This window comes from Lathyrus oleraceus, chromosome 2, assembly GCF_024323335.1.
Source record: "Lathyrus oleraceus cultivar Zhongwan6 chromosome 2, CAAS_Psat_ZW6_1.0, whole genome shotgun sequence".
NCBI classification, from domain to species: Eukaryota; Viridiplantae; Streptophyta; class Magnoliopsida; order Fabales; family Fabaceae; genus Lathyrus; species Lathyrus oleraceus.
This window is the reverse complement of record NC_066580.1, coordinates 209471056-209485471: the sequence shown is the minus strand read 5'-3', so window position 1 is coordinate 209485471 and position 14416 is coordinate 209471056. Positions and strand designations below refer to the sequence as shown.

At 37.3% G+C, this 14416-nt stretch overlaps 1 long non-coding RNA gene and 1 other non-coding gene across 2 annotated transcripts; both read right to left on the bottom strand.

Annotated features, from left to right (window-relative positions):
* Nucleotides 1-3508: 3508 nt before the first annotated feature.
* LOC127124118 (small nucleolar RNA R71) lies at nt 3509-3615 on the bottom strand. The gene has a single exon (XR_007803755.1). It is a non-coding gene; the product is annotated as a small nucleolar RNA R71 (small nucleolar RNA).
* Nucleotides 3616-9066: 5451 nt separating this feature from the next.
* Nucleotides 9067-9476, bottom strand: LOC127121313 (uncharacterized). The gene is made up of 3 exons (XR_007803391.1): nt 9431-9476; nt 9196-9291; nt 9067-9099 (listed from the first exon to the last, which is right to left on the bottom strand). It is a non-coding gene; the product is annotated as an uncharacterized LOC127121313 (long non-coding RNA).
* Nucleotides 9477-14416: the final 4940 nt, after the last annotated feature.

The following is a 14416-nucleotide window of genomic DNA, read 5'->3' as shown; positions in this document are numbered from 1 at the left end:
CTGTTGCAAAGGTTATTGTTTTTGTGAAAAATTTTGTTTGTGCAAACATGATTGAAGAGATGAGAAGAGAATATACAAGTTATTTACATTTTGTGTTTGGATGGATAAACCCATTGCCTACGTACCCTCTTATAAAAGATTAGGATCAAAACCTCGTAGTTCGGGGTAAAAATCTCAAAATAAATGAATGGATTGAGTGGTCCAAAAGCCTTAAGGTCTTTTGTTATCAAAGGGAGAAAACTCAACCTAAAACCACAAATCCACCATGTGAGGATAGCTTCAACATGCTAGTGAGGGGTTAACCCTATAATAAGCATGGAAGACTCATTGTCCATCACTAAGGATAAAGGTGAGTATTACATCTACCACTAAGATAACTCAAACCTAATAGCTCAAGGTTATGAAAGAAATTTGATTAAGAAGTGATCATTGAAACCATAAAAGAAAATTGAATGGGTTATATTTACCAATTAGAAGTATATACAAAAATGGTCAAAGTTGACTTAAAGATTCAATTCAAAATGAGTGTTATGAAAAGAAAGTTTGAAAATCAAAAGCATAAGGCTTAGGTTTCTAATGTTGAAAACAAAGTCAAATGTTTGCACAAAAATGGTTTGGCTTGGGTTAGGGTGGAGAAATGAAGATGAAAGATTAAGTCCTATGGAAACAAGAAGGTGATGGTTAAGAAATGAAACCACACTAGGAGTCCCTCTCTTGAGATCATATAGATGATCCAAGTAGATCCCATCCTTTGGGATAAGAAAGCACAAAGCATAAACAATCAAACAAGTCTCATAAGAGATCCTCAATGTATCTTGTAACTTCCACATGGATGAACATGGCAATGATCTGTCAATTAAGCTCAAATGGAAACTCCTAGTTCAAGAGCACACACATCAAAAGTTCACAAGTAAACAAACATCACACATCATATACATACAAGAGGCTGAAACAATGGGTGGGCTTTAGTCAAGAGGGGTCATGTCAACCTCAACAAACAAGCCAAACTGTAATGGGTAATCTGTAGCTCTTAACCACAAATATTGAGAGTTAGGGTGAAGTTGATCAAAATGGTAATGAGGATGAGACCTCATGCTCTTAACCCTGGCCAGGGTGAGTGATAACATGAAATAATATCACATTTTTGGACTCGATTTAATTAAATTATATTATTATTTGTTTCGATTTATTTCATTTTATTCGAGATTACTTGGTATTTTTCCTTCTATTTGTCTCAGGTAATTTATTTGAAGCAAAAGTGAAAAAAGAAGAAAAGGGGTGCAAAAAGATGAGGAAAGCAAAAGCCCATCCCACAATTACAAGCCAGGAGCGTTGAACCTGTGACGAACACAACACAAGGCGTGACGAGCGTCACGCCCCCTGCTAAGTGTTACAAACGTAACACAAGGTGTGACGACCGTCACACCCCCATTCCTATAATTTTGGGTTTGACGTGTAACAGAAGGCACGTTACTCCTTTTCCTCCGCTTGACCAGTAGACTCGTTGAAGCAAACGGAATGGGCTTTGAAGGAAACGGTCACTTATTTGATTGGTATAAATAAGACCAATCATGGAACCCTAAAGAGTTCAGAATTTTTCCAGTTTTTGGCAGAGCTTTATTGTTACTACTTTCTATTTTTTTCAGCATTCTACCTCCATAGCAACTTTTATTTCGTTTTCTTTTCCAGTCAATTTTTAAGCACTTAACTAATTTTTCACACAATAGTTTCTACACCGGAAACTATTGTGTAATTTTTACTGGATCTAACCTTACGTTAGATCATAGTATTTTATTTCCTTGTTTTTTTTATTTACCTGTCTGATTAAGAATTGTGAAGAACAAATCCAACCGACTTGTGGTGGAGTGTTCGAGCATCGAAGCTAGGAACAAAATCAAGATTTCTAGAAATTTACCAGGTTCATTAATTAATTGAGTTATTGTTTTAATTTACATATGCTTTGTGCTGCTGTTTATATATATTGTTTGGTTGATATGGCCGTATTTATGCATGATTATTATTTATGCGTGTTTGCCATGTCCGGCTAATTAAATTAGATATCGGTATGTAAAGTAAGCGGAATGAAGGAATCAAAACTAAGTTGGTTTAATTTCATTTAAAAATAAAGTCACTCTTTTTATGGCCTCAATTTACAGGGTTAATCCCAAAGTTTTTGTACGAGAGTAAAAGACATAAAGAAGTTAAAATCAATAGAACGAAAGTTTGAGTTTTTAACTGGACAGTGTAAATTGGACATTAATTCTAAATCAGGGCGAAAGCAATTTTTAGAGTTAATTAAATTCTAATCTTTTTCAAAAAGTATTTTTAAAGGTTGAATGTGAGGACGAGAGTTAAGCATTTAAGTTTAATTATATAATCTAAGTCAATAGAGCGAGAGTTTGAGACGAGGGTGTTTAAACGGTTAGTGTTTTCTTAAAAAAAGTTTCTATAGATTTTGTTGTTTTCAAAAAGTGATTTTGGACTTAACTAATAAGTGACAGCTACGTTAATATAAAGTCATAGTCTATTCAACAGAGCGAGAGTTTGAGATAAGACTTTTAATCAATAGTGTCTACTGAAAAGATTTATTTTAAAACCAAGAAACCAACGAAGATTTGATTCCCTAATTACGACGAACTACATACCGATATCCGCTTAATTGATATTTAATTTAGATCTAATTTTAGTTTTACTTTTCCCCCAAACAATCAAAGTATCATCCGCCTTAGCTTTGCGAAGTAACCTTAGAAAACGGTATATCGATTCATAAGTCCCTGTGGGATCGATATCTTTTAAAACTACGCGATAGAACTGTGCACTTGCAGTTAATACCCCAATTCGACTCATAAATTCGCGATCAAGTTTTTGGCGCCGTTGCCCAGGACTTTTATTTAGTCGATATCGTAACCCTTTTGTTACACTGTAGAGACTAAGGCAATTTTTATTTCTTTCTTTCGTTGATTTGTATGCCACACACTCGCTCACAAGGCGAGCCGTTTTACTTACGAATCAACGACGTTGAACTATGTCTCCGAGTCTTACGACGAATTCGGGAATATCGTGCTGCAAACAATCTCCCTTCTATCGAAGTGCCCGACCTTAAAAATCTTCTTCCTTCACCGATACCCGAGATGGCAGAACCAGCTCGTGCTCTTCGAGATTACACCGCTCCATCGCAAGATGAGCCACATTCGAGTATTGCTCCACCCGTAATCGAAGCAAACAACTTTGAACTTAAGCCTTCGCTGCTACAGGCAGTGCAACATAATCAATTCTCTGGAAATCCTACCGAGGATCCAAACCTTCATTTATCCGGATTTGTCCAATACGCTGATACTGTTAAAGCTAATGGTGTCACTTCAAAGGCAATTCGACTTCGTCTCTTTCCTTTCTCGTTAAGAGATAAAGCTAGAAGATGGCTTCAGTCTCTTCCTCCAACTCAGTCACCACATGGAACGAGTTGAAGAAAGTCTTTCTTGCCCGATATTTTCCTCCAAGCAAAATAGCTATGTTGAGAGCCCAGATAAATGGATTTAAACAGAAAGATAACGAGTCTCTTTTCGAAGCATGGGAAAGATACAAAGACATGATGAGACTTTATCCACACCATGGTTTAGAGGACTGGTTAGTAATCCATACCTTCTATAATGGTCTCTTGTACAACACAAGATTAACAATAGACGCCGCCGCAGGTGGTGCGCTTATGGATAAACCTTATGCCGATGCTTATCAACTTATCGAAAGCATGGCCCAAAACCATTATCAGTGGGGAAGCAACCGAACAATGGTAGAAAAACCTCAAACGAAAAGTGGCATGTACGAGATAAGTAGCCTTGATCATGTTAATGCAAAAGTGGAAGCTCTTGCCCAGAAAATTGAAAGTTTGAATGTATCACCTCCAGTTACCGTGGTTGCCGTAACTCAAAATTGCGAAGTCTGTAGAATCCAAGGTCACACTCCTGCAGATTGTCAACTCCTAACAGGAATCCAAGCAGAACAAGTGAATTATGCTCAAGGAAATCCCTACTCGCATACCTATAACTCTAACTGGAAGAACCATCCTAATTTTTCATATAAGTGTAATAATGCTTTATACGCACCAGGACAAGCTCCCAATCAAGCCCCAGCTATACCTCCGGGATATTAAAAGCTGATCCCATCTACACCTAACAATAACGTTCCTAGGAAATCCAACTTGGAAATCATGATGGAGAACTTCATAGCTTCTCAACAGCAAACCAATAAAGATTTCTTAAACCAGAATGTACACACTAGCGAACAAATTAAACAACTAGCAAGTAAAGTAGATGCCCTGGCTACCCATAACAAAATGCTGGAAACACAAATCTCACAAGTAGCTCAACAACTAGCGCCTACTGCTGCCCCAACTAGTACATTTCTTGGACAGCCCCAACCTAACCCGAAAATCCACGCTCATGCAATCATATTGAGAAGTGGAACAGAGGTAGAAGGACCGTCTGATCCAAGAATTGAAAACCAAAACTCTAAAAAGTCAACTGAGGAAGAAAATAAACCTAAGGAAAAGGAAGAGAGTAATAAGGAAACCGTAGAAAAGAAAGAACCTTATGTACCTCCACCACCTTATAAACCACCTATCCCTTACCCTCAAAGGCTTATTAAAACCAAAGATGCAGGCCAATTTAAAAAATTTGTTGACTTACTGAAACAATTAAACGTCACAATTCCTTTTACAGAAGCTATTACGCAGATGCCCTCATATGTTAAGTTCTTAAAAGAAATTCTTTCTAATTAAAGGAAACTTGAAGATAGTGAAACTGTTACACTCACTGCTGAATGTAGCGCCATAATCCAGAATATGCCTCAAAAACTTAAAGATCCTGGTAGTTTCTCTATACCCTGTCACATAGGAAAATTTGTCATAGACAAAGCTCTATGCGATTTAGGAGCAGGTATCAGTGTTATGCCTTTATCCATATGCAAGAAACTGGAAATGGGAGAATTAAGACCAACTAAAATGAATGTGCAACTAGCAGATCGTTCTGTTAGATATCCTGTAGGGATTCTTGAAAATGTTCCTGTGCGCATAGGTCAATTCTACATTCCAACCGATTTTATAATTATGGACATTAGAGAAGATGAAGTTACACCCATTATATTGGGAAGACCATTCTTAGCAACCGCCGGTGCTATCACAGACGTAAAACGAGGACGACTCACTTTCGAAGTAGGAGAAGATAAAATTGAGTTCATTCTCTCCCAATTTTTGAAAGCACCTGCAATAGAAGACACATGTTACTTCATGGATATCATCGATGAATGCATAAAATAAACATAGTTAGAAAATGATAAATTGTCTGACTATCGTGTAGAAGACAGACTGAACCATTATTTAGCAATAACACCGGACCCTACGCAATGCCTTAAGAAACCAACCCTCAACCTGAAAACACTTCCCAAAAATCTGAGATATGAATTCCTAGACTTAGAACTTGAACGACCAGTAATAGTTAATGCAGACCTAGGAAAACTCGAAACCGAAAAACTCCTACATATCTTAAGAAAATATCCAACCGCACTAGGATACAACATCACTGATCTTAAAGGGATAAGTCCTTCTATTTGTATGCATCGCATCATGCTAGAAGAAGACTGTAAAACCTCTAGGGAACATCAGAGGAGACTAAACCCGATCCTGAGTGAGGTAGTGAAGAAGGAAGTAACAAAGTTATTAGAAGCAGGTATCATATATCCTATATCTAATAGCAAATGGATTAGTCCTGTACACGTAGTACCAAAGAAAGGAGGTATAACAGTTATTGAAAATGAAAAAGGAGAAACTATAACCAAACGAATCGAATCGGGATGGAGAATGTGCATTGACTATAGGAAACTAAACAAAGCAACCCGAAAAGATCATTTCCCTTTACCATTCATAGACCAGATGTTAGAACGATTAGCAAAACATTCTCATTTCTGCTATCTAGACGGTTATTCAGGCTTCTTTCAAATACCAATTCACCCTGATGACCAAGAAGAGACAACATTCACATGTCCTTTTGGTACCTTCGCTTATCGACGAATGTTGTTTGGCTTGTGCAATGCTCCCGCAACCTTTCAAAGGTGCATGATGGCAATATTCGCCGATTTTCTCGAAAATATCATGGAAGTATTTATGGACGATTTTTCCGTATGCGGACAAAGCTTTGAAGAATGTCTTGAAAACCTAGAAAGAGTTCTAGAACGATGTGTAAAAGTAAACCTAGTACTTAATTGGGAAAAATGTCACTTTATGGTACAAGAAGGAATTGTTTTAGGACACATCATATCAAATAGAGGAATTGAAGTAGACAAAGCCAAAATAGAAGTAATCGAAAACCTCCAACCTTCGAAAACTGTGAGAGAAGTACGAAGCTTCTTAGGACACGCCGGTTTTTACCGACGATTCATTAAAGATTTCTCTAAAATAACTAAACCTTAGACCGGATTATTAATGAAAGATGCTGAATTCATCTTTGACAATAAATGTTTAGAAGCATTTCAAACGCTTAAACAAGCATTGATCTCCGCACCAATAATGCAGACCCCGGATTGGAATGAACCATTCGAAATAATGTGTGACGCAAGTGATTACGCCGTAGGCGCTATGTTAGGACAACGAAAGGATAAAAAACTTCACGTCATATATTACGCAAGTAGAACTCTAGATGAAGCACAAATGAATTACGCCACGACCGAGAAAGAACTTTTAGCAGTAGTATTTGAACTAGATAAATTTCGTTCTTACTTGGTCGGAGCTAAAATAGTCGTTTACACCGACCACGCCGCCATTAAGTACCTCTTAACAAAAAAGGATGCTAAACCTAGACTCCTAAGGTGGATCTTGTTGCCACAAGAATTCGATCTGGAAATCAAAGATAAAAAAGGAACTGGAAACGTAGTAGCAGATCACCTCTCTAGACTCGAAAACCTGGAACCTGAAAGAACATCGATCAACGATGATTTCTCGTACGATAAACTTATAGCTAATTTGGAAGAAAATAAAGCTGATAAACAAGTAGAGACCACCTTGGCTATACGTGTTACACCATGGTACGCTGACTTCGTCAATTATTTAGCTGCCGGAATAGTTCCACCTAATTTAGCTTACCAACAAAAGAAACGATTCTTCCATGACATAAAACATTATTACTGGGATGACCCTTTACTTTTCAAAAGAGGCCCCGATGGTATTTTCCGTCGGTGTATACCTGAAGAAGAGATAGAAAATATAATCCAACATTGTCACTCCGCTCCTTATGGTGGACATGCAAGTACATTCAAGACCTGCTCCAAAATCCTACAAGCCGGTCTTTATTGGCCAAACATATGGAAGGATGTGCATGCGGCTATCAAGAAATGTGATAGATGTCAACGCACAGGAAACATATCTAGACGTGACGAGATGCCACAAAAGGGCATTTTGGAAGTAGAGATTTTCGACGTGTGGGGAATAGATTTCATGGGACCTTTTCCACCTTCTTTCGTTAACAAGTACATACTCGTAGCGGTTGACTACGTATCAAAATGGATTAAAGCTATAGCTTCTCCAACAAACGACACACGAGTAGTAACTAGACTCTTTAAGAATATAATATTTCCGAGATTTGGTGTCCCAAGAATAGTAGTCAGTGATGGTGGATCGCATTTCATATCTAAGATACTCGAAAAACTACTGTTTAAGTATGGTGTAAGAGATAGAGTAGCGACACCTTACCATCCTCAAACCAGTGGACAATTGGAGGTGTCTAACAGAGAAATCAAACAAATATTGGAAAAAATAGTCGCCACCTCAAGGAAAGACTGGTCATCGAAACTACCAGAAGCTTTATGGGCATATCGAACCGCTTACAAAACTCCCATAGGGACAACCCCATTTAAGCTTATTTATGGAAAATCTTGCCACCTCCCGGTAGAATTAGAACATAAGGCCTACTGGGCTATTAAAAATCTAAATTTAAACTATAAGGCCGCTGGTGAAAAGCGAATTCTTGACATAAACGAATTAGAGGAACTTCGACAAGACGCCTACGAAAATGCCAGAATCTACAAAGAAAGAACGAAAAAATGGCACGATAAACGTATATCCAGAAAAATTTTCAAACAAGGCGATATAGTCCTTTTGTTCAACTCTAGACTTAAGTTATTCCCAGGAAAACTACGTTCTAGATGGTCAGGCCCTTTCCAAATCACCGATGTCTTTCCAAGTGGAATTTTGGAAATTAAAGGCAAATCTGTGGAACCATTTATCGTAAACGGGCAGCGTCTAAAACATTATCATTATGTAGAAAAAATGAAGATTCGCAAGTCCTGCACTTAGACGTAATGCCTCCAGAAGTTATAGATTATATTTGATAGTTTTTTATGTCGAGCTTGCGACATTAAACAAAGCGCTCCGTGGGAGAAAACCCACAAATATTTTTATTTTTATTTCTTCTTTAATTCACTACGCCAAATAAGGGAAAAGAGGGCGCTTATTTTGGCCTATAACAACGCTTTTAAGCGCCCTCTAAAGTGGCGCTGGCATAGGTAAAGACAGCGCTTTGTTTTCCTGGAGAAAGCGCTCTCTAAAGTGGCCCTTTAAGGGCCACATTATAGTGCGCTTTCATAAAAAAACGCCCTATGGAGTGGTCCATAAAGGGCCACCTTAGAGGGCGCTTTCTGGACAAAGCGCCCTCTAAAGTTGTCAATGTAAAGTGTTTAGAGAGCGCTTCCTACAGAAAGCGCCCTCTAAAGTGTTAGTTATTTTAAAAAAATTTGTTTGAAAAATAGTGGGTATTTAATTGGGAACCTGTTCGCATGCTGCAAAAGTGTAAAATTCATATTGATTTCATCCTTTAATCCAATGTTATACACCATTAATCCATTGATATATACAACATGAATCCATTTATATACAACATTAATCCTCCATATATACAACATTAATATATTGATATTCATGCATGTACAACAACATTCCATACATATATGTACAACAACTACAACCTATATGATTCTATGATCAATAATGAATTGACACAATTCATCCTTCATATCATCCAAATGAGCTCTTGAGTAAGATTTGTATTCGTCAAAGTACTACAATTAAGAGAATAAAACATATTCATGATTTAGTAACAAATTAGATGAAATATCCGATAATATTAAAATAAACCCTAAGTTATTATTTCATACCATTTTTGGGATGTCTATACGATTCAACGCAATGATATCTCTCATAAATCTCAATACAAAAAATCCGCAATCGATCGAATTGTTTTGCTGAGGACACTACACAGAAAAACAAACAAACAATATATATATATATATATATATATATATATATATATATAGTTAATTTCTTACAAACACTATTATAAGCAAAAAAACAAACACTATTATAAGCAAAAATAAGAAACTTAATATATACCTGAACTCTGACCCAGGTAATGTCCTTCCTATTACGATAATTCTTTTTCGATCTATATTTTAGTATTGCCCTAACAAAATAAAAACGTATATTGAGATCAATCTGACAGACATAATTAAATATACAAATACACACGAATATTTAGGGGAATTTCACTTACGCGTCAACCGTCTTCTTCATACTCGGATATTTACTCCAATTACCCGGTAACGAATCGAGATAATACACCATTAGTCTCGAAAGATCCATAGCAACCAACACCCAGTGACCACTGTAAAATAAAACAAAAATTTAGATGCATGAAAAATTTCTACATAAAAGATATACATAGATTAGAATGAAATTATTAGAAAGAAAATCTAACCCGTTGCCAGAATTAAACGGTAAAAAATACAAACTGGGTGTAGTATTATCGCCGACCACCATGAATCTATCGACTAGTTCATTCATTACGGATGTTGGATTTTTCGTTTTAAACGTTGTGTTGATACGGGAAGCAGCAATAAAATTGAATCGGTTACACAATTCAGTTCCCCGCATCAATGTGTCATACATATACCTTAAATAGAAACATAATAAACATTAGACTACTCATTGAAATGTGTAAATAAATTGTTCAACTAAGTAAATAATAGATTGATCGGAGTACCATATGTATGTATGAATGACAACGATGCCCAATTCTTCGTGTTCAAAAAGTTGTTGCATGTCGTCCTTTGCAATTAATTCGGAATGAGCAATTCCGAAAACACCTTCATCCATAGCTACACTACGGATGGCGCCGTGCATAATATCTGACTCTTCCACCATTTTCTCAAGACGCATCATAATTTGAGTTTTTGTCCCGGACGTCGTTGGAATATCCTTACCAGCTTTTTTCAACATTCGACCGGGAACCTAAAAATTCATATAAATTAAATCATGACTTTTTGTGATGCAACAGAATCGTTGCATATATAATTCAATGGGTATATATATTTGTACCTCTTTTTGAGATGCAACCGACTCGACGCGTCTTGAAATCCCTTTACCAGCTTTATGTGTGGGTCTTGTAGGAGTCTAACATTACCATGTAATAAGGATTGATTAAATATCATAATTGTAGCTGAATTGAAATGTGAATACTAAATATTCATAATCATTTAGAACATATATACCTCGGCATCTGGGAAAATTAGATCTGACGGCCATCCAACAAAGGATCCGACTGCATCTCGCATCGACGTTGTCTCTGAAACAACGTCAGGTAATGGTAGAAGCGCGTTTGTATCTAATACAAGGTCAACCGAAACTTTCATATATCCCACCAGGAGGGGATTATGGTGAAGTAATTCACCCGAAGTGTTGTGCACTTTTCCCTTGCCAACTATGCGATAAGTTGGTGACGATAGATACAGCTGACAAGGTGTAATGCGCTAAACCAATAATACATATGTTATTGTTAACGTGTATATGTGTCAAGTAAAAAAGTGCTTTTTTAATTTCATAATAAGATATATAATTACCTCGGGAAATTTTGGTTGACAATTGATACTAGCTCGGTCACTAGTATCTTTTGCTTCGGAACCGCGCCTTTCCTTTCTATACCTTGCATTCTCCTTTTGCAGTTTGAGTACTTGTGCCCTTAACTCCGCCAAGGTCTCCATCACCTCTTTGTTGGTAGGATTTTTTGTTTTTGGTTTTTTATAAAATGACGACGGAGTCACACCAAAACCCTTACCCCTCACACGACCGGAATACTCAGGAACATTTAGTACTCGACTAAGTAGGCTCCTGCAATCCTGGACCTCGGTTGAAGGTAAGGTTTGGGATAAAGTCTCCTGAAATATTATTAGAGGAGATTAAAAATGAATTATATGTCTAACAAAATTTTCGATATAATTAAAGAAATAATGTTATATATACTTACACATTCGTCATAAACATTTTGAACCGCTTCAACGACAGCCCCATCCTTCCCAACCCGAGCAGCCTTCCACAATACGTGCTCCGGAAGAGATGTTGCGTCACTTTTCTCCTCGGCTAGCTACACATTGAATCAGATTATAAGATCATCAATTATAACATATTGTGACAATGTATAAGCTCCTAGCATTTGAATATACTCACAATTCTTTGTTGTAACCGTGCATATCCCGAACGCCCTTTTCTGTACGGATACGCGGGTTTTGATGCCCTTTTCCGATTTTTGTCGCTTACTTCCTGGATAAAAAAGTTTAAGGCATATCAGAACCAAGTAACTTAACAATTGTATAATACCATAATTAATAGACATTACATGGAATTTTTCGTTTCTTCGTTTGGCGACAAAGTTATCCCATTCTTCGGCTGAAATAATCTCCGCATACTTCATTGGCCGTTCTGCTTCAACAAATTTTCCTTCCTCATCCTTGAGAAATTTGTTGGACAAAAAGGATCGAAATCCTCGGAGTCTTTTTCCGGCCAATTGAATACAATATTTTTGCCGGCTTTCATCGATGTGAAAGGATCTCTAAAAAACATACACATGGAGTGTGTTATTATAAGTAATATTATAACAATATATGGTCAACAAATAGTCAACAAAAAAAACATATAACAATATATGGTAAGTACCTGTATCTCGGACCATATTTTTTCTTTGCCAACCTCCAATTCCGGACTTCTCCAATTATCACATGTAATCGGAATATGTTGTCGAACAAGGAAACCAATGTAACTTGCCAACATTGAACCGTTAGGCTCAATTAGTTGGTCTTCAGCACTCCAATGTACTTTGAATTTTTCACCCTTGTCTCTTGCACGAATGATTGACTTCATAAGAGTCAATCCTCGTTTGATTTCATTTTCAACATTGTTACGTGATCCACTCGCGTCATGGGTATCGTCTTGGTTACTAGCCATTTTATCTGTAATATAGAAATGATTCAATAAGACCCAAGTAAGACAATGACCATATTCGTGAAGCTACACAAAAAACACATTCATATACTTTCCATTTCTCTCATGTTACAACAATCTAAACTCTCTCTTTTTTTCATCATTATTGAATACAAACTCACACACACCTACTGCATACAAAAGACCAATGCAAACTTATGGTGTTTGGAACATGAACAAACTTGCATCCATAATCATCAAACTTCCAAGCACAAGCTCAAACACACTCCAAATGACATCAGTTTTCAATCAGAAATAAAAAACCTTACATAACCATACAACATACAACATTCAGTGATCAAAACCATACACAAAAAAATAACAAAAAATGATTTTCAACAAGGTGCTCATGAACACCATATAGTGCTCGTTTTCCCTAAACAACATTAATCAACATAATGCACAAAATGTAAAACTCAGTTTAGAAAATGCCCTAATCAAACACCAGAAAATACAAACTATTGAGAGAAATACCTTCAAGGTGACGGTAACGATGGAGAAGAAAGTGAACAGTGACGGTGGACGCAGATAACTCAGTGAACGTGAACGTAGCAGCAGAAAAAGGCGACGGTGACGACGACGGTGAGGGAGGGAGAACGAACGGAGGACGAGAGTAATCGTAGTAGAGAGTAATCGCAGTAGAGAGAAAATCCAGTTACGTAAATGAAATAGCATATAGCGAGGGAAAATAAAGAGACATACAGTATATGTTATAATTTTAATGTTTACTAAAGGGGACCTTAGAGGGCGCTTGTGTAAAAAAAGCGCCCTCTAAAGGGGGCCTAAGAGGGCGCTTCTAAAAGCGCTCTCTAAGGCTTTCCAAAAGCGCCTTATAAACTGGAAATGTACATGGACTTAGAGAGCGCTTTTTTAAAAGCGCCCTCTAAGGGTACCCTTAGAGGGCGCTTTCATAAACGCGCCCTCTATTGGTGTCCCTCCATTTCCTCATTATTTTTTTGCTTCACTTTAGAGGGCGCTTTGTTACAAAAGCGCCCTCTAAAGTGCGCTGTCTATTCCAATTGTTCGCTCCTTATTTTTTCTCTTCACTTTAGAGTGCGCTTTTGTAATAAAGCGCCCTCTAAGGTGCGCTGTCTATTCCAGTTTTTGGCGTAGTGATTATTCTTTTAAATTTTATTTAGTATTCATTCTTAATTTATTTTAACTTATAAGTTATTTTTCTTCTTTTCTTCTTTCGGCATTTGGCCAAATCCTGACGAAAACTCTTGTTTTTCTTTTCTCTAGCTAACACTAACCTGATGGGACAAATTGATCGTATGGGTATCAAATTCAGAGGGAAAGCTCAGAAACAAAAGTTTGAGGAACTAGCAGAGAGAGAGATGCTACCTAGTTTGTATGCTGATGATTGGGCAATGACTGCCCTTGGACTAAGAGAGAGTGTCTTGTATTTGCTGAGTCAAATAGGGTGGGAAACCACTCCTATCCGAAGACAGTTCGTCACTTACTGGAGACTAACGCTAGAATTCCTTAGCTCTCTGATCGATCTACCCAGCCATGGAAAAGGAATAAGCAGAGGTTTCCTTCAGTTCAGAATGTTCAACATGGAGTATCAATTTAACATTCAAGATTTTACCAACCTTTTAGGTTTCCCTACCTCTTTTGATACATTCACAGTGAGGCAAGAAGACCTTTTTGAATATAGAGAACTTGAACATTTTTGGGGAAATTTGACTGGAAATGACGACCCCGAGGAACATGAGTTTCTTTCTGGAAACATACATAACCCGGCCTTTCGTTATTTCAATAAGATCCTGGCCCACACCCTTTTTGGGAAGAAGTCAAATATCACTACAGTATCACGTGATAAACTCTTCATCATGTTTTGTGCTTCCCAGAACCGTCCTGTGAATGGTGCCACTTTTATGTTGGCAAACTTTGACCGCCTTATCCAAGATGAACGAGCACCGATTCAAATAGGCGGATTGATAACAATGATTGGTAATGCTATCGGATTACGTCAACCTATGCTTGACCTAAGCCCTTTTTGTGGCATTGCGACTATGAGTATACCTTTCCTCTTCAACATTATGTTTATAGCAAACCTCGGGC